At 34.1% G+C, this 27397-nt stretch overlaps 1 pseudogene; it reads left to right on the forward strand.

Moving 5' to 3' along the window:
- The first annotated feature begins 5296 nt into the window (after window positions 1-5296).
- Window positions 5297-27397, forward strand: part of LOC141583831 (large ribosomal subunit protein eL29-like) — a 59852-nt pseudogene continuing 37751 nt past the window's right edge.

Raw genomic sequence — 27397 nt, forward strand, 5'->3', positions numbered from 1 at the left:
TCTCTTGAACTGTTTTTTTTTTCTCATTTCTAGATATAAATCTATAATTCCAAGTGACTTCTACCTGTCTAGGTCTATGCAATTATTAAAAAATGAATTTGACATTTCCAAAACCAGGGTATATTGATACCTACCTAAATTGAATTATTCAGGATTATTTTTGGCACATCATAGTCTTGCACAGGAAATGCTAATGCCAATTGACCTCCCACATAATTTTTTATAGCTATATCTTCATTTCATTTTCTTTTGCAATAGCCTGATCACAGGTTCTTATTATTTAAATTCATAATGGGTCTCCTACTTTTCTTATCTGACCATTTGTCCACTTGACTCCATCTGGCTTATCTTTAGCTATATCACATGCCCTTCCAAATTCCCATGCATTTTGTATTTATATTGTCTCTAGGAAACATTAGTATAATATTTAGAATTATTTACATCTCTCCATTTTCTAACCTGTGATCTCCTTCATGTCAAGAACCATATCTTTTTTGGTATGTTTCTTTCCATAACAAGAACCTATAATTTTGTTGTTGCTGAATAAAAGAATTAAGCAATAAACCTCTAGGCTCAAAGATCTTGCAAAGATCCAGAAATACAGTGTTTCTCTGTTTTAAATCCTACACAATAAGAGCTAATATTTTAGAGATATAATGGGAGATTGAAGTCACAAACAACTTTCAATTCTTGTCCCTTTACTTCTTTCTGTTCTCTTAATTCAGACCAAGGCAGAAATACATAGTTGATCTGGATATTTTTCTTTTTCATTTTTTTTTTTTCTGTAAGCCTTCTGCTTGCAATGCTGGCATTGTATAGATCACCTTTTTCTTAAGTGCAATTCAAATACTATTTTCTTGTTGATGTCATTCCTAATCATTTCTTTTGGCAAATAAACTATTTTCACACTCAGATAACATGTAATTTCTATCTCTCATCTGCACTTACAACACATTATCTTACAGCTTAATTATTCATGTACTTTTCTTATCTCCTGTCATAGTTTGAAAGTGCCCAATGAATTAAGTAATAATAGTGGTATTTAAAGTGAACTTCAGTGGAAATGAACTTGCATATGACTGAAGAAAGGCGAATGAATGAAGTGATAAAAAATAGATGACTTAGTTTGAAATGATTATCATTAAAGGTATAAAAGCAGTTCTAGAACAAAAAGAATGGCATATTAAGATTATTGTGTAGGAGATGATCATGTATAATATTCTAGTATGGTAACCCTATGGAGACTCACATTCTAAAGTTTAATGTTAATATGGTAGAAATAGCCCTGTGCTAAAAACTCAAAAGCCAAGATATAATGTAATATTTATAGTGCTGTCTCTTATTTGGAATGCCTTGGAACCTTACAAAAACAAAAAACAGTAACAACGACAAAAACACACTTTTACCTTTCTCACCTACTCCAGTTCTGAGGATACAAGAGGTGCATGTTCCACTTGGATGTCTTAAGTAAAAGGATCCTCTTTTACCTCAGTGATAAGCAATATAGAAACTCTCTTCCTTGCTTCTGTATTTAGCACATTTACATGCCAGGGCTTTGGCATTAAAGTAAGTTGGCATTTTGTAAGTTTGTCTGCTTGGCCTGTTTACATATGTTACATACCACTTTAGCAATCCTGGTATGACATCATTTCAAAGTCTTGCTCATACTCTCTTTCTACCCCAAGCTTTACAGAAGCTCATCACTATATTTCACTAAAACATTACAGTATGAAAGGAAAATGCTTCTCACTTTTTTTTTTTTTTGTAGTCTACTCTTCTTTCTCACTTTATCATCTATTAAGATGGACAAAAATAAGGAAGGCTCTGAAAAGGTAAGGAGCACTTATATTGCTGCTGTTACATTTTCTCGGAAATTTTTCTAAAATATTTTCAATTTATTTGAACCCTTTGAAATTACAATTCTTTTTTTTTTTTTTTTTTTTTTTAACTGATTTGTTTCTCTGTCATACTTATGAGCTATACTTCTTTGGTAGAAAAAAGAGCCAATACATTCTCACTACAACCAAGAGATTAGAAAATTTATTTTCTTTGCAACATCAAAAGATGCAATTTTGCTATCTAAGCTCACCTTAGACTACTCTATGTTGCTATGACACAGATGATTTGGAGCACGAGCTAAAAACAGTTGCCGACTCATTTCTCCTAAGACCACTGAAATACTTGTCAACAGGAAATGTGGAGCCTTGATTAGACTAGTGTAATTGTATTCCCATAACATAACTTCTGTGAGCCAAATTTTTCTCATCTGCACAAAATGAAGCTAAAAATACCTACTCAGGAGGATTCTTTCAGAAGATTAAATGATGTAGGATATACAAAATACCCAGTCTGTAACAGGAACTCAAAATGTTTCTCCATTTCTTCATATTTGTCTGAGTACATGTGAATAAAGCCAATTTAGAAAAAAACTGTCATTGTTTTTAGAAGATCAGTACTAACATTTTTTTTGAAATATTTTTGTGTGAATTTCCTTCCAAACATCTGCGAATAAAAATAGTTGGAAAATGCAAAATAAAATTCTTAAATATTCAGATAAGCAAAGATTTGCCATGTCATTTGTCATTTTTACTTAGCAAATTCTAAGGGATTCACTAGGTCAACACCCATTTGCATTGTGGATTTTTTTTTTCCTCCATAGAGACAACCATCAAATTTTTTAAATAGATTCTGAAGAGCGCAAGAAAAAGTGAGCCACCACCATTACTGACCATAAACCCAATAATTCGCATTCCCATGATTTCTTTTCAAGACATTGTCATTACTACAGTAGGCAAAACATTTACTTGCAATAAAATTTTAATGAAAGAGAGAGATATAAAAAGAAACTCCACTTTCCAATTAAACCACATGACAAAGAAGTTGTTGAAATGGGAAATCATATGGGTGCATTTAATATTGATAGAGGCAAACCATGTATACATCCCAAGAAAAGTTGTATGTCTGTCTCTCTGTATTCAAGTGTAAAAAGAAACATGCTGACAATCTGGTTTGAACAGAAACTCTTTTATAAATTATCTGAAGAAGAAATTGGTTACCTTTTTTTATACATTTTAAATATTAAATATTTTTGGAACCTGATATAGCCTATTTCAAGATAGCAAATAATAACATTCAGGATTTTTATTTGCTTTACCTACAATGAGATGAGATTTGAATATTTCAAGTCATTGTATGTTAGTCTTTTTCTTTTTCCTTGTTTTTATTGTTGTTTTTATTTTTTGTTATATTTGCATATAATCAAATATGTATATGTTAGAGACAGCTGGATTTTTCTTGAAGCCCCAAAGTTTGGCAAAGGACAGAGGATGAGTTAGCACAAGGTAGAGTTTTTCAAGTATAAGTATGTAAGCAGACACTGTGTTCATGAGTAAGTACAACTGGATGTAATAGAGAAGTATCAGAAATGAATTCTTAATTCCTGTCAATTTTATATAACTATTAATCTCTCTTTCAAAAAAATCACATCATTGTTAAATAAATCATTTTCTTTTTACCTTGTAAGCTATTTTTTTTGTTTGTTTGTTTTTTAATTGTACTTGGGCTGTGAGATACATGTGCACATCCTGGATCCTGAAAGATTGTTGCATAGGTACATACATGCCATGATGGTTTACTGTCTCCATCCCCCTACCCCCGCCCATAACCTACATCAGGCATTCTTCCCTCCACTCTCTTCTCCTCCACCCCTCCACCTAGCCCAGTGAGTGTTGTTTCCTTTCCTGTGCCCAAGTGTTCTCATTGTTCATCACCTGCCTATGAGTGAAAACATGCAGTGTTTGGTTTTCTGTTCTTGTGTCAGTTTACTGAGAATCATGGCTAAAATGATTAAACAGACAACATTACTAAACAATGGTTCATTTCAAATTAAGACATCTATGTTCAAATCTCAGTTCTGCTTCATATTACTGTCTGTTGTGTTCACTTGCCTTACTTGATTTTTTTTCCTCTTGGATGAGAATGATACATCTCAAACAATTAATATAAATATTATATAAGACACAGCATAGGAAAATTGCTTAGCATGGTATCTAACACACTGTAAGAACTTGATAATGCATGGCAATCATTATAGGCCAGATTGGTTACTAAAACTACATATTGCATGTGGTAGATATTTAATGCCTTATTTATTCATGATGGCTTACTTACCACATTGTATTTTCCATTTAATATACAATACAATGGCAGCAATGGCAGCAATGGCAGCAAGGTTAGCTGAATTTCACCTCCTGGAATCTGCTCCCATACTCATTTTCACCCTCCATTTGGGAGTAAAAGTTATCTGCCAATGAAGCCACCATATATCTTTGTCTAATTGGCAATGGGATGACAGATTTATGGACTGCAGGATGATGGAAACACAGGAAACAATCACATATTCAGTCATTATTTACTTTTCATATGTATATTGATTAAACAAATATGTATGCCAGATTCTACTAGGTTCTAGAGTTAGAGCAAAGTACAATAGAGAAAAGGCCCTGGTTTAGTAGAATTTATATTCAAGTAGCTAAAACACCATGCGATAGATTATATGATTGTTTGTACATTTTCATTTTTCTCTTTTTTTAAAAGATGATTATACATTTCCATCTCTTTCCATGTGATGTGACCTTGTATCCCATGGGAGACATAGATGTACATACATAGATACAGATACAGGTAAATATATATAGAGAGAAATATAGATAGATATCTTCTGATCTCACTCTGGTTTTAGCAATGGGGCTTCTTCTGAACAATGGAATATGAGTAGATATGATGTGAACCATGTCTAAGCAGAAGTTTTCAGTAGTGTCACAAGTCTCTCTTGCTCTGTTAAAAGGCTATACATATCTGCATAAGAATAAGATTTCAACTTGATGCCTAAAATGAAATAACTCACAGAAAAGAGCTATGGCTTACCCACAGATTTCCACAGAGCCATAGGATCATAAATGCAGCTTCTGGTAGCATACATGTAATGCAACAGAGAAATAAACCTTTATTGTCATAAGCCACTGTGACTTTAGATTATCAGTTACTATTGCAAAGCTGACAAATACAAATAATAAGTAAATAAATAACCCTTCAGAAAATGCTAATATTTAACATTAACATGGTAAAATGTCATAAAGGTGTCTAAAAATAGTTTAGATATGTTTGTCAGGGAAAGTTTCTCTAAAGATGAGACATTTAAGTTGAGATCTGCTAGAGAGGTCATCAAAGAAAGCCAGAAGAAAGACCATTGAAACAACAGGAAAAAAATTGCAAAAGCCCTCAAGCAAGAACGGCCATGACGCAAAAAGAGTATGATGAATGCAAGGACACTAAAAATGCCAGTGTGGCCTTCTCAGCACAGTATGTAAGGAAGAGAGTGGAAAGAGACAAACAATGGTGTTAGGCTGACACCAGATCATGCAGGGCTTTATATTATGAATTAGGTTCAATACTTTAGATTTTATAAAAAGTCATGTAAAAGCAGCATAGGAGTATATTCTAATTTTCATTTTGAATAGATTACTGGGACAGATATTTTGACAAATGTTTTAAGTGGGCAATAATATAGACTGGGATATATTTGTAACTTCTGAATTAGTCAAGGTAAGATGTGTTGATGACTTGATGAGTGTTAATGATTTTTATTTTGCTTCTGTTGCCTGCCAGTGTTCTGAGCTCCTTTCTCTTTTTCTTTAGCTAAGATGATTGCAAGGAATCTTTTCAGGAGTGTTAGAGTCTGCTTCATTCAAAAATGGTTATTATTTGATTAATTCTTAGGTCAGATTTGTCTCCATCAAACAAGGTAAAATGCCTCATATGTGAGGCAAAGTTATTATTATTTTTTTTTTTTTTAGACAGAGTTTCGCTCTTGTTACCCAGGCTGGAGTGCAATGGTGCGATCTCGGCTCACCGCAACCTCCGCCTCCTGGGCTCAGGCAATTCTCCTGCCTCAGCCTCCTCAGTAGCTGGGATTACAGGCACGCGCCACCACGCCCAGCTAGTTTTTTGTATTTTTTAGTAGAGACGGGGTTTCACCATGTTGACCAGGATGGTCTTGATCTCTCAACCTCATGATCCACCCGCCTCGGCCTCCCAAAGTGCTGGGATTACAGGCTTGAGCCACTGCGCCCGGCGAGGCAAAGTTATTTTATGTTACCTTTCATGATTGTGAAGAAGTATTTCTATAGCTGCTGCTGCCAATAGAACTTTTAAAAAATTATCTGGGCCACAATATAGCTTGCTCTTTCTCACCATGAAACATCATGATCTACTTAAACATTCCCCTTAAGATGAGATAGAGGATTTTTTTTTTTTTGCAAGTGTTTTTTTTTTCTTTTTTTAATAAATATTGTTATATTTTAGAAGCAGAAAAAAGGATCAAAATGATTAGCAGGTTTTATTTATCCTATACACTCTTTTAATAGATTATGCATTTTCCAAATAAAACAAAAATGTATACAAGATTTTTGATAAAAATGGAAAAGGCAACATGAGTCTAGCAATAATTAAGTCATCTGATGCAATTCCAAGTTTCTGTGTGTTGTCCATACTTAATAGTTTTACCTTTTTTGTTTGTTTGCTTTACAGGGCAATGTAATAATCTTTATAGATATTATATACTCTGAAAATAACATCAGCCAAAAACAAGGATGACAAGTTAATTTATCTAATTTCTGATATATAATTCATGTTGCTTCATACTAAAACAAAATTAAAAATGTTTTCATTTGTTTACTCTCTTAAATGTTTAAGCATGCAATGCAATATTGTTAAGTATTTTCACAATGTTGTACAGTAGATCGCTAGAAATTGTTCATCTTAATTAACTGAAATTTTATACACATTAACTTGCAACTTCGCATTTCCCCTTCCCCTCCACTCCAGGCAATCAGTATTTCACACTTTGTTTCTATGAGTTTGACTATTGTTGATACCTTATGTAAGTAGAATCATGCAGTATTTCTATGACTGACTTATTTCACTTAGTATACTGTCTTGAGTTTCATCCATGTTGTTGCATATGGCAGGATTTCTTTACATTTTTAGAATGAATAACATTCCTTTGCATGTGTATCACATTTTTCTTGTTCATTTATTCATTGGAGAGGGTTATTTCTATGTCTTGGTTTTTATGAATAGTACCGCAGTGGGAGAGGATCCCAGATGGTCGAATAGGAACAGCTCTGGAGTGCCGTTCCCAGTGAAAAAAACTCAGAGAGTGAGTGATCACTGCATTTCCAAATGAGTTTTCATTGCCCATACCAGGAGATTCCCAGGTTGAAAAGTGTCATGAGTTTCCAGCATGGCTGTTTCAGCCAGCACAGTGGGTCTCTGCACAAAAACTCACACTAATCTGGGTGGCTGTTTCATCTGGCACTTGGAACACCTGGCAGACAGAACCACTATTCAACTGAAAAAAAAAGGGGGACAAAAACAGGGAGCCAGGTGAGTTGGCTTCACCAGTCCCACCTCCAAAAAGACCAGTAATTTAAAAGGCTCTAGATTGAGAGTTTTCCAGCAAGTACATCTAGACAGTCCAGCTCTGTGGTGGGAAGGGTGCCTGCCAGTACTGAGGCAGTCTGCCACAACTGAGGCAGTCCACCATTACCAAGGCAGTCCAACATTGGTAAAAGGATCAATGCAATAAGAAGAGCAAATGATCCTAAATATGTATGCACCCAGTACAGGAGAAGCCAGATACATAAAGCAAGTTCTTAACAACCTACAAAGAGACTTAGATTCCCACACAGTAATAGTGGGAGACTTTAACACTCCACTGTCAATATTAGACAGATCAACCAGATAGAAAATTAACAAGCGTGTCTAGGATGTAAACTCTGACCTAGACCAAGCACCTAACAGACATCTATAGAACTCTTCACTCCAAATCCGCAGAATTACATTCTTCTCAGCACCACATCACACTGACACTGCTTGATTTACTTCCAATTATGGGAGTAATTGGAATTAAATCACTCCAATGTGATTGGAAGTAAATCACTCCTCAGCAAATGCAAAAGAGCAGAAATCATAACAGTCTCTGAGACCACAGTGTAATTTAATTAGAACTCAGGATTAATAAAGTAACTCAGAAACTCACAACTTCATGGAAGCTGAACAATTGGCTTTTGAATGTTGATTGGCTAAATAATGAAATGAAGGCAGAAATAAAGTTGTTATTTGAAACCAACCAGAACAAAGACACAATGTACCAGAATCTCTGGGACACATTTAAAGCAGTGTCTAGAGGAAAATTTATTGCAATTAATGCCCATGTGAGAAGCAAGAGAAGATCTAAAATCGACATTCTATCATCAAAATTGAGTCAGAGGAGCAAGATAAAAAACAAACAAACAAACAAACAAACAACAACAAAAAAAAGCTAGCAGAAGAATTAATAACTAAGATCAGAGCAGATAGAGACATTAAAAACCCTTCAAATAAATCAATAAATCCGGGAGCTGGTTCTTTAAAAAGATCAACAAAATAGACCACTAGCCAGAGAGAAGAATTGAATAGATGCAATAAAAAGCGATAAAGGGGATGTCACCACCAATCTCACAGAAATACAAATTACCATCAGAGATTACTACAAACAACCCTATGCACATAAACCAGTAAACCTGGAAAAAATTGATAAATTTGTGGACACTTGCATCCTTCCAAACCTCAAAAAGGAAGACGTTGAAACCCTGAATAGACCAATAACAAGGGCTGAAGTTGAGGTAGCAACTAATAGCCTACCAACCAAAAAAAAAAAAAAAAAAAAAAAGCCCAGGTCCAGATGGGTTCACAGCCTAATTCTACCAGACATACAAAGAGAAGCTGGGACCACTCTTTACAAAACTATTCCAAACAATACAAAAAGAGGGAATCCTTCCAAAATCATTTTATGAGACCAACATCATCCTGATACCAAACCCAGCAGAGACTCAGCAAAAAAGAAACCTTCAGGTCAATATTCATGATGAAAATAGATGCAAACATCTGGCAAACCAATTGCAACAGTACATCAGAAAGCTTATCCATCACGATCAAGTAGGCTTCATCCCAGGGATGCAAGGCTGGTTCAACATTCACAAGTCTATAAACGTAATCCACCACATAAACAGAACCAAAGACAGAAAACACATGATTATCTTAATAGATGCAGAGAGGGCCTTCAACAAAATTCAACAGCCCTTTATGCTAAAAACTCTCAATAAACTAGGTAAAAATGGAAGGTATCTCAAAGTGATAAAAGCTATTTATGACAAACCTGGAGCAAATATCATACTGAATGGGCAAAAACTGGAAGGATTTCCTTTGAAATCTGGCACTAGACAAGGATGCCCTGCCTCATCACTCCTGTTCAGTATAGTATTGGAACTTCCAGCCAGAGCAATCATGCAAGAAAAACAAACAAAACATATTTGATTAGGAAAGGAGATAGTCAAGTTGTCTCTATTTGCCAATAATATGATTGTATATTTAGAAAACTCCATAGTCTCAGCCCCAAATCTCTTTAAACTGATAAGCAACTTTAGCAAAGTCTCCAGATACAAAATCCATGTGCAGAAATCACAGTCATTCCTATATACTAACAACAAACTAAAAGAGGGCCACATCAAGAACAAACTGTCATTCACAATTGCTACAAAGAGAATGAAATACTTAGGAATACAACTAACAAATGATGTAAAGGACCTCTTCAAGGAGAACTACAAACCACTGCTCAAGGAAATAAGAGAGGACACAAGCAGATGGAAACATTACATGCTCAAGGTTAGGAAGAATCAATATTGAGTGCTCAAAGTAATTTATAGATTGAATGATATCTCCATCAAGCTACCTACAACCCTTTTCACAGAACTGGAAAAAAAAAAAAAAAAAAAAAAAAAAAAACCACCTTAAACTTCATATGGAATCAACGTTGAGTCTGCATTACCAAGACAATCCTAAACAAAAAGAACAAACCTGGAGGCATCATGCTACCAGACTTCAAACTATACTATAAGACTACAATAATCAAAACAGCATGGTACTGGTATCAAAACAGATATAGATCAATGGAACAGAGTAGAGGCCTGAGAGGCAATACCACGCATCTACAACCATATGATCTTTGACAAACCTGACAAAAACAAGCAGAAACTGGACTCCTTCCTGATATCTTACACTAAAATTAATTCCAAATGGATTAAAGCCTTAAACAAAGGACCTAAAAACATAAAAACCCTAGAAGAAAGCCTAGGCAAAACCATTCAGGACATAGGCATAGGCAAGGACTTCATGACTAAAACACCAAAAGCACTGGCAACGAAAAGCCAAAATAGACAAATGGTATCTAGTTAAACTGCAGACCTTCTGTTCAGCAAAAGAAACAATCAGAGTGAACTGACAACCAAGAGAATGGAAAAAAATTTCACAATCTATCTATCTGACAAAGGGCTAATATCCAGAATCTACAAAGAACTAAAACAGATTTACAAGAAACAAACAAGCAAACCCACACAAAAGTGGGCAAAGAACATGAACAGATACTTTTCAAAAGAAGACATATAAGAGGCCAAAAAACATATGGAAAAACGCTCATCATCACTGGTCATTAGAGAAATGCAAATCAAAACCACATTGAGATACCATCTCACACCAGTTAAAATGACAGTCATTAAAAAATCTGGAGGCAGTAGATGCTGGAGAGGATGTGAAGAAATAGGAACACTTTTACACTGTAGGTGGGAGTGTAAATTAGTTCAACCATTGTGGAAGACAGTGTGGTGATTCTTCAAGGACCTAAAAACAGAAATTCCATTTGACCTAGCCATCCCTTTACTGCGTATATAGCCAAAGGATTATAAATCATTCTATATAAAGACACATGCACATGTATGTTCACTGTGGCAATTTTTACAATAGCAAAGACCTGGGACCAACCCAAATGCCCATGGATGATAGACTGGACGAGGAAAATGTGGCATATATATATATACCATGGAATACTATGAAGCCATAAAAACGATGAGCTTGTGTCCTTTGTAGGGACATGGATGAATCTGGAAACCATCATTCTCAGCAAACTGACAGAGGGACAGAAAACCAAACACCACATGTTCTCATTCAGGCTGATGTTAAACAGTGAGAATACATGGACACAGGGAGGGAAGCATGACACACTGGGGTCTGTTGGGGGGACTAGGGGAGGGACAGTGTGGGTAAGGAAGTTGGGGAGGGATAACACGGGGAGAAATGCCAGATATAGCTGATGGGGGGATGGAGGCAGCAAACCATATTGCCATATATGTGCCTATGCAACAATCTTGCATGTTCTGCACAGGTACACCAGAACCTAAAGTGTAATTAAAAATTATATATATATATATATATATATATATATGTATATAATTTTATATCTATATACTGCATTGTACATAGGAGCACAGATCTCTTTGACATACTGATTTAATTCTTCTGGATATATAAAGGAAGCAGAATTTCTGGATCATATGATCATTTGATAGTTCTATTTTTAATGTTTTAAAGAATCAGCATACTGAATTCCAAATTCTTTGCATCCTTGCCAACACTTGATGTCTTTAATTCAATTTTTGTTGAAAGCCATTCTAGCAAGTGTGAGGTGATATCTCACTGGTGTTTGATTTGCATGTCCTTGACTATTATTGATGTTGAACATCATTTCATACATCTGTTGGCTATTTCTATATCATCTTTAGAGACGTGTCTATTCAAGGAATATTCTCACTGAAAAAAATCAGGTTAATTGGCTTTTTGCTATTGAGTTGTAGGAGTTCTTAATATTTTTAGGATATAACTCCTTAATAGATACACAGTTACATTTTTACTCTGTTGATTGTTATTCTTTGCTGTGTAGAAGCTTTCTAGTTTAATTTAATCCCACTCATCCATTTTTGCTTTTGTTGCTTACGCTTTTGGTATCATATTTAAGAGATGATTTTTGTTTATGGTGTAATACAAGGGCCTAATTTTATTCTTTGTCATGTGAAGTTTTCTCATACCACTTGCTGAAGAAATTATCCCTTCTTATTCTGTATTTCTGGCATTCTTGTTGAAGATCTGTGAACTGTACACTAGTGAGATTATTTCTGATCTCTCTATTTTGTTCCATTTTTCTGTACACCATTTTTATGCCAGAATTATACTGTTTGAATACTGTAGCTTTATAATATATTTGAAATCAAGAAGTCTAGTGCCTCCAGTTTTTATCTTCTTCCTAAAGAATTATTTAACTATTAAGAACCTTTGGTGATTCCAAATGAATTTTGGAATTTTTGTAAAAAGTGGCATTGAGATTTTGATTGGAGTTGCATCAAATCTGTAGATTCATTTTGATAATATGGACATTTTAACAATATTAAATCTTCCAGTCCATTAACACAAGTTATCTTTCCAATGATTTGTGCCTTTAAGTTTTTCATTTTTAAAAATTTTCAGTGAACAAGTATTTTACCTCCTTAAGTTGATTTCTAAATTATATGGTTTGGCTTCGTGTCCTTACCCAAATCTTATCTTGAATTCTAATCTCCATTATCCCCATATGTCATGGGAGAGACCAGGTGTAGGTAACTGAACAATGGGTGTGGATTCCCCAATGCTGTTCTCATGATAGTGAGGAAGTTTTCATCAGATCTGATGGCTTAAAAGTGGCAGTTTTCCCCGTGTTCCCTCTCTTTCTCTCTGGTGCCACACTGTGAAGAAGATGCTTGCTTATTCTTTGCCTTCTGTCATGATTATGTTTCCTGAGGCCTCCCTACTTATCTAAACTGTGAGCAAATTAAACCTTTATCATTTCTAAATTACCCAGTCTCAGGCAGTTCTTTATAACAGTATGAAAATAGACTAATATACTACATATTTTTATTGTATTATAAGTGAATTTTTTTTTCAAATTTCCTATGTAGATAGTTTATTGATTGCAACCAGTTTTTGTAGGTTTGTTTTGAATCCTATAATTTTACTAACTTTATTTTTAGTTCTAGCAAATGGTTTTTGTGCTACCTTTAGGATCTGATACATAAAAATAATGTCATCCTCTAACAGATAAATTTTACTTCTTCCTTTCTGATTTAGATAACTTTATTTTTTTCATAGAGTATAATATTAGCTGAATATTTAATATATTTTTGTCTTTACTATGTTTAGGTAAGTTTGCTATGTTTTTGAGGGTTTTTAATATTTAAAATTTGTTGAACTTTGTCAATTTTTTGAGATGATAATGTGATTTTTAATTTTTCATTCTGTTAATGTGGTATATCACCTTAATTAGTTTGTATATTTAGGACCACTCTTGAATTTTGGGAATAATGTCACTTGGTCATGGCGTATCATGCATTTAATGTTGTATTAATCCATTTTCACACTGCTGTGAAGAACTTCCCAAGACTGGGTAATTTATAAAGGAAAGAGATTTAATTGACTCACAGTTCAACATAATGATAAAAATCTCAGAAATCTCACAATCATGGCTAAAGGCAAAAGAGATGCACCTTTTTCAGAAGGTGAAAGAAAGGAGAAATGAGCAGAGGAACTGCCAGACACTTATAAAACCATCAGATCTCATGAGAATTCACTTCACTATCTCTAGAATCACCCCTATAATCCAATCACTTCCCACTAGTTCTTTCACTGTTTTCACCACATTACTTCCTTCATTTAGGTCTTGGACTCCTCAAAGTTATATTTAAGAGTTGGAATCAAATTTTTCCTAACTCTTCTTAATGTTAATATTTTGATTTTTTTCTAATAATTACAAATGTTCTTAATGGCATCTAGAAATTTGAATCCTATCCAGAATGTTTTCAATTTACTTTGCCCAGATCATTCAGGGAAATCACTACTCATGACAGATATAGCCTTATAAAATGTGTTTCTTAAGAAATAAGACTTGAAACTCAAAATTACTTTTTGATCCGTGGTCTACACAGTGGATGTTGTGTTAGTAGGCACAAAAATTGAATTAATCTCCTTGCACATCTCTGTCGGAGATTTTGGGCAATCAGTTACATTGCCAATGAATAGTGATTTGAAAATCATCTTTTATTTCTCAGATGTGGTTCTCAACATTGAGTTAAAATTATTCAATAAGGTGTGCTGTAAGTAGAGGCACTGTTATCCAGGCTTTGCTCTTCTATTTATAGAGTATAGGCCAAGTAGATTGAGTGTAAATCTTACAGGCCTGAGGAGTGTCAAAATGTTCAATAATCACTGGTATTAACTTATCAGGTGTATTAGTCCCTAGGAAGAAAACTAGCCTATCCATGAAAACTTTGAAACCAGTCTTTGGCTTCTCTCTAGCAATTAAAATCTTAAATGGCATATTCTTACAATAGAAGGGTGTTTTCTCTACATGGAAAAATGTGTTGCTTAGAGTATTCATATTCATCACTATCTTAGCTAGATCACCTAAAAAACTTGCTGCAGCTTCTCCATTAACATTTGCTGCTTCACTTTAAACATTTATGTTATGGAGACAATTTATTTTATTAAATCTCATGAACCAACCACTTCTAGCTTCAGACTTTTCTTCTGCTGCTTCCTCACCTTTCTCAGCCTTCATAGAATTGAAGAATTGGGAGCCTAGCTCTAGACTAGGCTTTGGCTTAAGGGAATATTGTGACTGGTTTTATCTTCTATCCAGATGACTCAAACTTTCTTTGTATTAGCAATAAGGCTACTGCACTCACCATCATTCATGTATTCACTGGAGGAATACTTTCAATTTTCTTCAACAACTTTTTTATTGCATTCAGATCTTGGCTAACTGGTGCAAAAGTCTCAGCTTTTGACCTGTTTTGTTTTAAGTGTGCCTTTCTCAACTATGCATACTCATTTCTAGCTTTTGATTTAAAATGAATGATTGTGACTCTTCCTTTCATATGAACACTTCATATGAGGACACTGTATGGTGGTTGACCTGCAAAATTTTTACGTGCTGTGTCTATGAAGAGAGATGGGGAATTTGCTATGTGATGGAGCAGTCTGAATACGTGGATTTCTCCATTAAGTTCATCTTATATGAGAATTGTTTGTAATGTCCCCAAATAATTATAATAGTAACATCAAAGATCACTAATAACAAATCACTATAACAGATATAAAAATAATACAAAGTTTGAAATATTGTGATAACTACCAAAATGTGATACAGAGACGTGAAGTGAGCACATGGTATTGGGAAAATGGTGTTAATAGATTTGCTTGACACAGGGTTGCCACAAACCTTCAATTTGTAAAAAACTCAATATCTGAAACACAGAAGAAAGTTAAGTGCAATAAAAACAGGTTGGCCTGTCATAGTGGCTCATGCCTGTAATCCCAGCACTTTGGGAGTGCCTGTAGTCCTAGCTACACGGGAGACTGAGGCAGGAGAATGGCTTGAACCTGAGAGTCGGAAATTGCAGTGAGCCGAGGTTGTGGCACTGTATTCCAGCCTGGAAGACAGTGAGAGATTCCCTCTCAGAAATAAAGAGAGAAAGAAAAAGAAAGAAAGAAGAAAAGAAAGAAGGAAAGAAAGAAAAAGAAGGAAAGAAAGAAAAATAAAGAAGGAAAGAAAGAAAGAAAAAAGAGAAAGAAAAGAAAGTAAGAAAGAGAAGGGAAGGAAGGAAGGAAGAAAAAAAGGGAGGGAGGGAGGGAAAGAAGAAAAGCAAAAATTAAAAAAAACAGCACGTGTGTCTGTAGTTAAGCCAGAAGTTGAACCTAAAAATCTTAATAAGCTATGAAAAGGGGTCTCTCTTTAAAGCCTTATATTTTTATATAACTTTGGCTACCCTGATATATTTAGGTACAAACACATCAAATTTATAAAGTTAATAAATATTGGAGACATACAAATCCTTTAAAATTATATAACTTAGCCAATGCTTAAACAAATGAACTGATATTAGATTTGTCCCTTTTCACTCAGCTAATGTACTAGCAAAACTAAGACTAGAATACAGAATTCCTAATTTCCATCTGATCACTTTTCCTCAGTGTGTATTGATGGTCATGTAAGCAGTTGCTCAGAAAAGCTTGAATTAATAGCAGAGACCTCAGTTTTATTGGTATATAATTTTTAACACAATATGTAGTAACATAGCTAACCATTCTCTATCAATGTTATTAATCTGCTACAAGATATTTCTATTTTTTCTTACATCCTTCAGATTTTATTTCCTATCCAGTATAGGTTTCTGGTGCATAGATGTTTCTCAAAAATATTTACTGAATGAATAAAAAAAAAATAACTTCGATCAGTTGACTGTGTTGCACCATATTTTATGGAGGGGCTCTGAGAAGACAGAAAAAAAAATAGCATGCTAATGAAGATCTATGTTATTCATGGTATTTCTTTGCTCAGCATATTCTTCATCACCAGAATTTGTAGGAAGTGGACAATTATTTTTTAAAAAAGATGAATATGTTTAATGAATATTCTCTATGTGTCTGTATTTTTGATCAGGCCTACAAACATCTATGTTTTCATTTGAGCTCTGTACTTTCTAGGCCCTAATAGTCTACCCATTTCCCCACATTTTTCCCAACTTATTGCGAAAAAAAAAATGAAGCAGCCGGACAAGAGACATCTTTCGTTTCTTCTAACTGTTGAATCCCTATGATTTTCATATGCCAAACTTCTAATTAAACTCCTTGATGCTAATTAAGAATGAGAATAGAACAAATGCCACTAGCTGAATCCAGATGTCCTTCTGTTAAACTTAGTGAGTTCTTCAGGGCTGGGCATTTAGATAGTTCCCCTAAATAGGATTTCATTGGCACTCACACCTTGTCATATGTACTTTTATTATCAGTTCCATAAAAACAATTCCAGAGAGTAAATCAGAAAATACCTGTCTTCTCTAAAGTACTCATAATCATAAGACTTTTTTTTTCTGCAGTGTTGTAGAAAAACTCTAAGAATCTGTGGTTTGGCAGATGGTGTGATGCAGCCTGTAATTTGGCATGCTATGTCTATCAGCCTGTGGTAACCCTTAGGCATTTTATTTCTGCAGGAAACAATGATGATGGCAAGGACAACATGTGGTGACCCACAGGAACATAATCATGTTAACTCCTAACTCCACAAAAACTTAACACGTGGCATTGTTATTAGCATCTTTTAAGAAACTAGCATTGATTAAATAGGCATTTGTTTGACTGCATTAGATTGCTTCTGATTGGTTTGTTCTTTCTTCCATTAAATTTACCAAAGAATGTACTATAGTAGTGTGAAATTGAAAGTCTGGTAACTGATCAGCATCACCTCTGCTGCTGCATACACTAATAACTTCAAATCATATTTACTAGTTTTTAAATTCTAATGCAATTAGAAGACCTTAAATTCTTATATTTTTTCTATCAGTGCTCCATGGCATTATATCTAATTTCAAACGAAATAGGAAGTATTAAGAAGGCAAACGTACATGGCTTATATTTATGACAAGGATGATGAATGTTGTAGAAACAGAGTTGTGTAAATGTGAATAAAACAACAAGCAATTTTTTTTATTTTGAAAAATGAGCAAAAACTTAAGATGAATCAAAGCAAGGTTTATAAAAAATTGAGTCTTATATTTTAAGACACAACTTAACATTTTTATTCCCTTCATTTATTTATTTATTTATTTATTTTACAGGAAAGGACACATAATCTCCCTCCTTTCACAGGACAAAGACCTATATAATAAAATATCAACTATTAATTTTGAGACCTTTAATTGGAAGACAGAAAAAAGCACCACACATAATGAATTCCTGTGCTACTGTCTTCCCAGTGAGAGGATTATCTATTTTTCTCTCTTTTTCTGGCAATAGGTACAGTAATATTTTTAGAAAGAAGCAACTTCAAAGTGTTTTTTTTTTTCCATGTAGTATTCCAGTGAGAAAATTGAAAACTAAATAAATCACTTGAAATAATTTTTATTTCTTTAGCTGACCTTTATTCAATACATGGAGGAACAGGTGAACTTGTTTAACTCTGCCCTAAGAATGTCAACAATTTTTATTACCACAAGTGAAGGGAGGGCTTTTGAATCTGAAGCTCCAGACAGCGATGGGAAAGCCTTAACACAGTCCCCACAGGTGCCTGAAGAAGATTTTGACCTTCAGTACTCAGTAAATCTAACAAGTGTGAAGTAATGTCTCATTGTGGTTTTAATTTACACTTCCGTGATGATTGGTGATGCTGTTTTCACAAACTTTGACCGCTTGTACGTCTTCTTCTCTGAAATGCTTATTAAGTTCCTTCGCTCAGTTTAAAATCAGGTTATTTGTTTTCTTGCTATTGAGTTCTCTATATATTTTGAATATTAATCCCTTAACAGATATATGGCTTGCAAAACTTCTCCTGTTCCTTATATTGTGTCTTCATGTTTTTGACTGTTTCCTTTGCTGTATAAAAGCTTTTAGTTTGATGTAATCTTATTTGTCGATTTCTTCTTTTGATGCCTATGCTTTTTTGTCCTATCCAAAAAACTCACTGCCTAGACCAATACCATGGAGAATTTCCTCTATATTTTCTTCTGATAGTTTTCTAGTTTTGGTTCTCACATTTAAGTCTGTACTTAATTTTGAGTTGGCTTTTGTGTGTGATATGAGATGAGGGCCTAATTTCATTCTTCTGCCTGTTGATATCCAGTTTACCTAATATCATTTATTGAAGAGACTATTCTTTTCTCATTGTGTATTCTTGCCATTTTTGTTAACAATAAGCAGCCTTTAAAAACATGAATTTTGTTCTGGGCTTTCTATTCTGTTCTGTTGGTCTAACTCTCCTACCTCTCCATTTTTTTATGCCAGTATCATAGCATTTTGATTATTATAGTTTTGTAGTGTATACCGATGTCAAGTACCATGATGCCTCCAGCTTTGTTCCTTTTACTGAAGATTACTTTGTCAATTTGAATTCTTTTGTGGCTTTATAAATTACATTTTTTTCTATTTCTGTGAAAAATGTCATCAGAATTTTGATGAGAATTGCAGCAAAATTTTCATATGACCCAAAGGGTCATATCTACTGATACAGATGTTGGTCCTCAAAAGCTACAAACCAGTTGTCTGCAAAATTAAATCTGTTGGAAACCTCTGAGGGGAAAAAAAAAAAATCAATAGATCACTTTGGGTCATATGAAAATTTAATTCTTCAAAAGTATAAACATGAATATCTTTAAATTTATTTATAGATTCTTTAAATTTTTTAGACTCTTACTGAGTAACAGATGAAAGAAGTACTTAGACACAAGTATGCAGTGAAAGAGTGCTGGGGACTGCCCAGAGTGAGCAGTCTTAATAAATTGGTACTGCTTGCTTTTATTCAGTACTCAGTACAGACATAATGCTGAAAGCCTGGAGTCAAGACAATCTGTGAGTAATTAACATTGTTGTCTCCCTTTCAGAGAGCAGTCATGCGTGTGGATGAGCAAAGGCTGGTTTTAGGACAACATGAGTAAACATGCTATTTAGATAAATTTCCCTACATTCGCTTGTACCTACTCCTCTCCCTTTGCCTCAGGGTAAGAACAGCTGCCTTCAAGTCATTCTTTCCTGAAGCTCTGCAAAACCTCCTGGCCTTCCAAGAAGGTTTGTGTCTTCCCTGTAATTTCTCCCACCATTCTGACTGATTTCCTGCAGTCAGGAATTCAAGACCAGCCTGGTCAATATGGCAAAATCCTGCCTCTATTAAAAGTAAAAAATTGGCCAGGCTTGATGGCAGGTGCCTGTAATCCCAGTTACTAGGGAGGCTAAGGCAGAAGAATCATTTGAACCCAGGAGGCAAATGTTACAGTGAGCTGAGATTGTGCCACTGCACTTCATCCTGGATGACAGTGTGCAATTCTGTCACCAACAAAACAAAACAAAACAAAAAAACAAGTAAAACACAAACAAACCAAGAAAAACAGTATGCAAGTTTCTAAAAAAATTCAAAATATAGAAGGGGGCAGAAAATCATAAGGAACATTTGGTTAACAGATTTGAAGTCACAGCTACAGGAGAAACATAAGTTCTCTAGTGTTCTATAGCACTTCAGGGTGAATATGATTAACAATAATTTATATTTTCCAAAAGCTAGAAGACAGGATTTTGAACTTACATAACACATAGAAATGATAAATGTTTGAGGTGAGAAATATGCTAATTACTCTTATTCAATTATTACACATTATATACTAGTATTAAAATATTACTCTACATTCCATAAATATGTACAACTGTTACAGTTCAACTAAAAGTAAAAGGAAAATCATTTCAAATAGAACTGCCACATTATTCTGCAGTCTCACTTCTGGGTATATGTCAAAAGGAAATGTAATCAGTATGTTGAAGAAATACCTGCACTCCCATGTTCATTGCAGCATTCTTCACAATAGCCAAGATACGGAATCAACCTAAGTGTCCATCAATAAATGAATGGATAAAAAAAATTGATCTATGCTCAATTGAGTGCTTTTTAGTTTTAAAAAAGAAGAAAATCTTGTCATTTGTGGCAACAGGGATAAACCTGGGGGACATTATGTTAAGTGAAATAAACCAGGACAGAAAGACAAATGCCACATGATCTCACTTACATGAGAGATCTAAAAAAGTTGAAGCCATAGAAGTAGAGAGTAGAATGGTAGTTACTAGGGGCTGAGATGGGGAATGAGTGGTTTGACTAGATGTTGGTCAAATAATATGAAATTTCAGTTAGATAAGATAAAAACTTCCACAGAGCTACTTTACAGCATTGTGGCTATAGTTAATAGCAATCTGCTGTAGTCTAAAAATCTCTACAAGAGTAGATTTTAAATAATCTTACCACAAAAAATGTAACACTGCTAGTAAATAAATATATGAATTAGCTCAATGTGTGTGTGTGTGTGTGTGTGTGTACATATATATATTTCAAAATATGCTGTATACAATAAATTTATACAACTGTGTCAATTAATTTTTTAAATAAAACTAGGTCTAAATTGCAAACCATCAGTAAAATTTATATAGAAATAGGATTCATGTGCATAATAGAGAACTTCTTACAGTTGAAAATATTTATAAACAATTATCACAAATATGTTGTTGAACACTGTATAAAATAAAATCCATGGAAACTTTTAAGTTAAATGATCAAGCTCTATCAAATATAAGAATTTAAGGAAACAAAGACAATATTTTAAATATTTATTCCCAGTCTATTTGAGTTTAATTAATCTGTGCCTTATTCTTAAATATATAATTAGAACAAGAAAACAAACTTTTTCCCAGCCTCCTAGCAGTTAGAACTTGGGCACAATCACATTAGTAATAGCTTTGGCCCCAGATTCAAGGTGTGAAAAAGTGAAGTTGCCTACAAAAGTCCAAGAAGAAAGACACAGGGCACTTCAACCTTTATTAATTCCAGCATAGTAACTTTTATTTATATACGGTGATGGTCACTTGCTATGGAAGCCTGAAAAATTTTAACAGAATTTTAAGTCTTAATTACTATTCAGAATCCACAAACTAAAAAGAATATGCTCTGTAGCCTTTTACTAAGGACTCAGTTGTACAAGGGCCTCTTGCCAGGTAGATGTCTTAGAAAGATATTTAGCCTTAAAGCCACATGGTTGTCAAAAAATGTTTTATTTTATTTCTTTGTTCTCTTATATCTAATAATCCCTTACTCATTTTGAATTTTTTCTCTCTCTGTCTCTTTTTTTTTTAACTATATCTTTTATGTAGAAGGCTTTTAGAAGTGTGTCATGGAAGCAGAGCTCAGACTTACCTCCTGAGCATCTATGGAAAATTAAGAGTTGGTTTTCTACAGTTCTCTCAAGTGAGCCAAGTATAACCAAGTATAGGCTCCCAAGTATAAGGCATTACATTTTTAGAGAGTACTGAAAAGGTAGAGATCCTTCAAACTATCTGGGATGATGGAAAAGATTTGGAGTTCCAAGGAATGGCAGAGGGGGAATAAGGATGGCACCTGAATGTGGTGTAGAAGTTCCAGGGACCAGCTTTTCAGGGTCCTGAGAAGACCATTGTTCTGCATGATTACATGATACCTCTGTGGATATTCTCACCCAGGATGCTCCTTCATTATTATTATTATTATTATTATTATTATTATTATTATTATTTTGAGAATCAGCATCTTTCTCTATCATCGAGGCTGGAGTAAAGTGGCATGATTGCAACTTCAACCTTAGGGGCTCAAGCTATTATCTCACATCAGCATCCTGAGTATCCGGGGTTACAGGTGCACACCACCATGCCCAGCTAATTTTTCAAATTTTGTAGAGATGAGATTGATGGATGTCTCACTATTCTGCCAGACAGGTCTCAAACTCCTGGTCCCAAGCAATCATCCAGCCTTAGGCTTCCAAGGTCTGGCCAATATCATTTTTCTATGATCTTTCTGTTGTCATTTCAGTAAATTTCTTTTCTTCTTAAGTTAATGAGAAAATACTTCTTTGCTTTACAATGAGAAATCTTGATGAGTATAGTTGTTGTGAAACAACCTTAAATAGGTCAGCAGAAGAAAAAATCAAAAAAATCTTTATGAGATTCTAAAAAGCAGGCTTGTTATGGCCAGAAATGCGATGGTAAAAAGTGGCATTCCGTAGCTTAGCAGAGAGTAAGAAAAGAGTCGAAAATAAGAGACTCATCACATATATATTTAGGAAAGGACTGCTTGTAACATCTATTAATTCACAACACTTAAAAAGAAAAATAAATTTTAGTCAGTGCCTTCTATGTTTTAAGAAGGGAGTTTAAAGGAAAGAATTACAATTCTATAATTAACGTCAGATTTATTAAGTCTCCATCCTATATTTTGTGTGAACCGTGTGAACAAATTCTGACTACTAAAGTATTGATTTTAAACTTGACTCACCAACTTCACAGAGGTTAGTTCAGATGTGAAAAATCTTGAATTATAAGCTGCCTGAATACATGATATTTGTTTTTATTTTGCTGCTCTAGTATTTTTATCTTTTTTTTTCTGTAAGAAAAAAGAAGGCAGGAAATTCATGGTCAGGAGATTCCGAGTCAGGAGATTCATAGTCAGAAGATGTAGACTAGGTCACAAGAAATGACAGAATTTAAGAATTTGAGCCTGGGAATAAGAATGTATGTGCTCTGCCTCTGTTTTCCATATTCATTTTACTCAGCATTGCACTGTCTTATTGTTCAAGAGCAATCCAGTAGGTCAGATACACTGGAATCCAAAAGTGTTAATGGTTTACTTTCCATTTCTTGCCTTTGTAATTTCTAAAATAAAATTATATCCCATATAATTGAAGAGAAAACGGGTTCAAGATTCTAGGATATATGCTTCTTTAACATAAAATTATTCAACATAATGAATTAGCAAATCCTCTTGTGGTTATAATAAGCAAATATAAATTTTCTCTTCTCTATTGTGAAAGAAATGTCTAAATATTAAGTGCAAAACCAAATTAGGCAGCAGGAGGAGGAAATAAATATGTTGTTTTTATTATAAGGATCATAAAATCAATATCTTAGTGAAATTCTCAGAAAGTTTGATTTAAAAGTTTATCAAAATTCTGGATTTTTAAAAGTGTCATTTGGTCTATTTATCAGTGGTTTGAGGTCTTCGTTCTGCAGCGACATCTTATGGAGTTGGTTAGCATGCACAGCCATTTAACATTTAATAATGTCTGGCAGAACTGATCATTGTTTTAACAGATTTGATGCAAATAGAATCTCTGTTTGTGCTTTGAATGTGGAAGTAATTAAATCAATGCTATGAAGACTTTTACTTTTTTCTATCTTGTTGCTTATCTAAAATTTTCTTATCATAGCAACTGTATAATTTTTAAGACACTCCAAAATATCTACTGAGATCTGAAATTCTCACTACATATTCCAAGTTAGGATAGAAAAGAAGGAAGCTGTTGAATAGTGAAATAAGACAGCAGTAAAAGATCACAGTACAGCTGGTGTTTGTTGGCAAGAGTTTCCACTTAAAACTTTGCAGCAGTGCAAGTGCCTCTATTATTATTGGCGCTTTTCACTGTTCGTGATCACCAGGAGTGAAGAAAAAAAGAAAGAAAAGAAAAGAAAAGAAAAGAAAATTCTTTGAAACTCAGAGAAGAATACTGTGAAATTCCTTTTAGTGCATAAATTTAGTCATTTCTTCTTTTGATTGTGTTCTTTTTACAGAGCACATTGCATTAAATTCTAGAAGGAAAAAAAGTACTTCTGTTTTCATATTTTTATGATTGGAGTCATATTCTTAAGATCTATAATGTAGATTATAGCACCATTTTATTACCTGCTACAAGAAATATAGTTAATTATCTCTTAATTAATAATCTTATATTTTATTTTGCTTCATATTTACTAGTGTGGAATATGCTAATGAGAGAAAATTTCCTAGAATGTAAAAGCTTTGCACACAGTAGGATTTCACTCAATTTCCACATATATTGTCCACTGTGTTCTACAATGTAGAATAGGTAATTTATCCCAGAGAGGCCATAATAAAAAGGAAAAATATAAAATACATGATGCTAAAAATCCTGTTAAATCTCGATCAGTCAGTGAATAAAGCACTAATTGTAGTGACAACACAGTCTACCTAAATGAGAAGAAAAAATTGTAGTATGCTTCTATGAATACATAGCAGCTCTTCCATGCCATTTTTAACACTGTTAAGTGAAGATCATGGTGAATCATTGTATAATATCTTGTGATCTGGCTCACATACAAAAATTGACAGTGTACTTCATTATTTATGATTGCATCTTAAGGACTCTGGAAATTTTTATGAGTGCCACAGGACTTCTAGAAAATAAATGCATCTTTGGAGAACCATGTGTCCAGTGACAAGATAAAGCTCAGGTTGTATACTGCTGAGATTCTCTGGCAAATGAGCATTGCATGCCTTAATTTCCTAAGCCCATCAATTAGAAAAGGCTGACCCTATGACATAAAATTGCATGCTGCATGATTAGAAACAAAGATAACAATATATCTTAAAGAATTATTTGTGCTTCACATGCCCAGTAAGATTGAATGATTTTAATTGAATATTGGTAGCTTTGCTAGAAAAAGAAAAATAAGAAGTTAATCTTTTCTTATTGATGATGTGAAAAAAGATGGCTTTAATTTCACTTATGTGATCTAGAAGTAGCAATCACTTATCCACATACGTGTAGAAAGCAGTTGGCAATGTGAAATGAATATAGGAGAAATGTGAGACAACCGTTATACAGATCTGAAGAAGAGTATTAGATGAAATTCATCTCATTGATGCACTTTGGTAAATTCATGAAATATATATTATAGAAAGGAATGTCTACAATACCCATATCCCAAATAGTGGATTTTTCCAGAAATGGAAATTTTCGTCAAGATGCTATGCATATATCCTTTGTAATACTATCACACTGCTAGCTGATTAGTTTGAGGATAATCATTTTCAAACTTGATTGAGATTCAATGTTACCATGAGGAACACTGACTCATTCCTGAAATATAAAGGTAACTACTGACAGGAACGTCAGAGGCATTCGAATCAGAGTGACTCTATCTTGAATAGGTGCTGCGTAAAATGAGGCTGAGACCTACTGGGTTGCATTACCAGGAGGTTAGGCATTCTAAGTCACAGGATGAGATAAAAAGTCAGTACAAGGTACAAGTCATAAACACCTTGCTAATAAAACAGGCTGCAGGAAAGAAGCTGGTCAAAACCTACCAAAACCAAGATGGTGATGAAAGTGACCTCTGGCTCTCCTCACTACTCATTATATGCTAATTATAATATATTAGCATGCTAAAAGACACTCCCACTAGTCCATTACATTTTACAAATGTCACGGCAATGTCTGGAAGCTACCTTATATTGTTTAAAAAGGGGAGGAATGCTCAGTTGTGGGAATTGGCCACCCCTTTCCTGGAAAACTCATGAATAATTCACCCTCATTTAGCATATACTCAAATAACATGGGTATACTCAGTTGAGCAGCCCATGCCACTGCTCTGCCTATGGAGTAGCCATTCTTTATTTCTTTGCTTTCCTAATAAATGTGAATTCTCTTTTGTGCCAGGTCCAAGAACCCTCTTTTGGGGTCTGGATCAGGACCCCTTTCTGGTAACAGGAATAGAAGATCATAAATACTTCACAGACAAGGCAACTTCTCAGTTCAGAATACGATGCTACTCTACACATAGATGGTAACTGATAACAACATGAGCATATGTCACCAGTAGGTACCAATATGAGCATACAGTCCTTCAAGACCTGTAGATGTTTAAAGTTAAGATTTTAAAATATAAAACAATTTATTCAATTTAAGTATGTAATTATGGATAACTGGAATTTGGTCACCTACCACTATAAAAATTATAGAAAAGGATACATTTGCTTAAGATAGAAGACAGGAAATATATTTTTTAAAATAACCAACTTGAAAAAAAACAAGGCTTTACCACTAGTTTACTTTTAGGATATAGGTAGATTCGGCTTCATCTATTTTTTGAGAAGTGATATAAGATTGAATCAACCGGAGAAAAATGACAGCTTTTTCTCTGCCAAAATATTTTTAAAGCAAATATGAAGACAACTGGAAGCAACACACATAAACTGATGGGTTCCAACATTCTGTTTCTAATTGGCTAATTTCATATTAGCAGTTTTACATCTTTTTTTCTGATGTGAATCATCATGGGGAAAGAAAACAAGGCAAATGATTTCCTGGCTGAGAAAAACATCTTTGCTTCATTACATAATTTTAATTTGTTCTGGTTTCTATTCTGAACACTGAGAACTCAATAGAGAAAATGTTGCTGTTTAACATATAACTGTATGCATTTATATGGCTATGTACATTTAAAATGTTAAAAAGCCAACTTTCACCTCATTCCATTGTTTGGCACATTGTGCCTTTCAAAATTAAAGTGTGTGATGTCTATTAAATGCAGATTTGGTCCCATCAGTTATTGAGATATTATTTTTCAGGAAAATATTATGTATCAGTAAGCATAGTCTCACTTAAGAAGGGCCTAGAGATAGTCTCTCAGCCAAAGTCATACACTTTACCTAATTACGTTGGAGTAAGCCACATGTACTTATGAAGTGGCTGATACTAAAATATTAACATAAGCTCTAATAAGAGCTGTCATTTGATATATATTTATAATATATAGAAACTCACAGAACATTTTTCTTACTGACAGGGCTTGGAGAACAAAAATTAAAGTGCTAATCTAGTTATGAAGAAAAGTCCTTGGTAACAACTAAAATTTTAAGTTGGTTTCAGAAGGCCTACTTACTAAGAATAAGGGAAAACTGGAAATAGATGGGTCCTCACAGACACTAAACCTCTAGTTCCAATTATTTAATCTCTTACCTGATTATAGTGATCATTGCCCTTAGGCTAACACCCTGGCAAAGCAAACTTAATTATCCTTCTGAGGA

Source organism: Saimiri boliviensis, chromosome 3 (genome assembly GCF_048565385.1).
Source record: "Saimiri boliviensis isolate mSaiBol1 chromosome 3, mSaiBol1.pri, whole genome shotgun sequence".
Classification (NCBI taxonomy): domain Eukaryota; kingdom Metazoa; phylum Chordata; class Mammalia; order Primates; family Cebidae; genus Saimiri; species Saimiri boliviensis.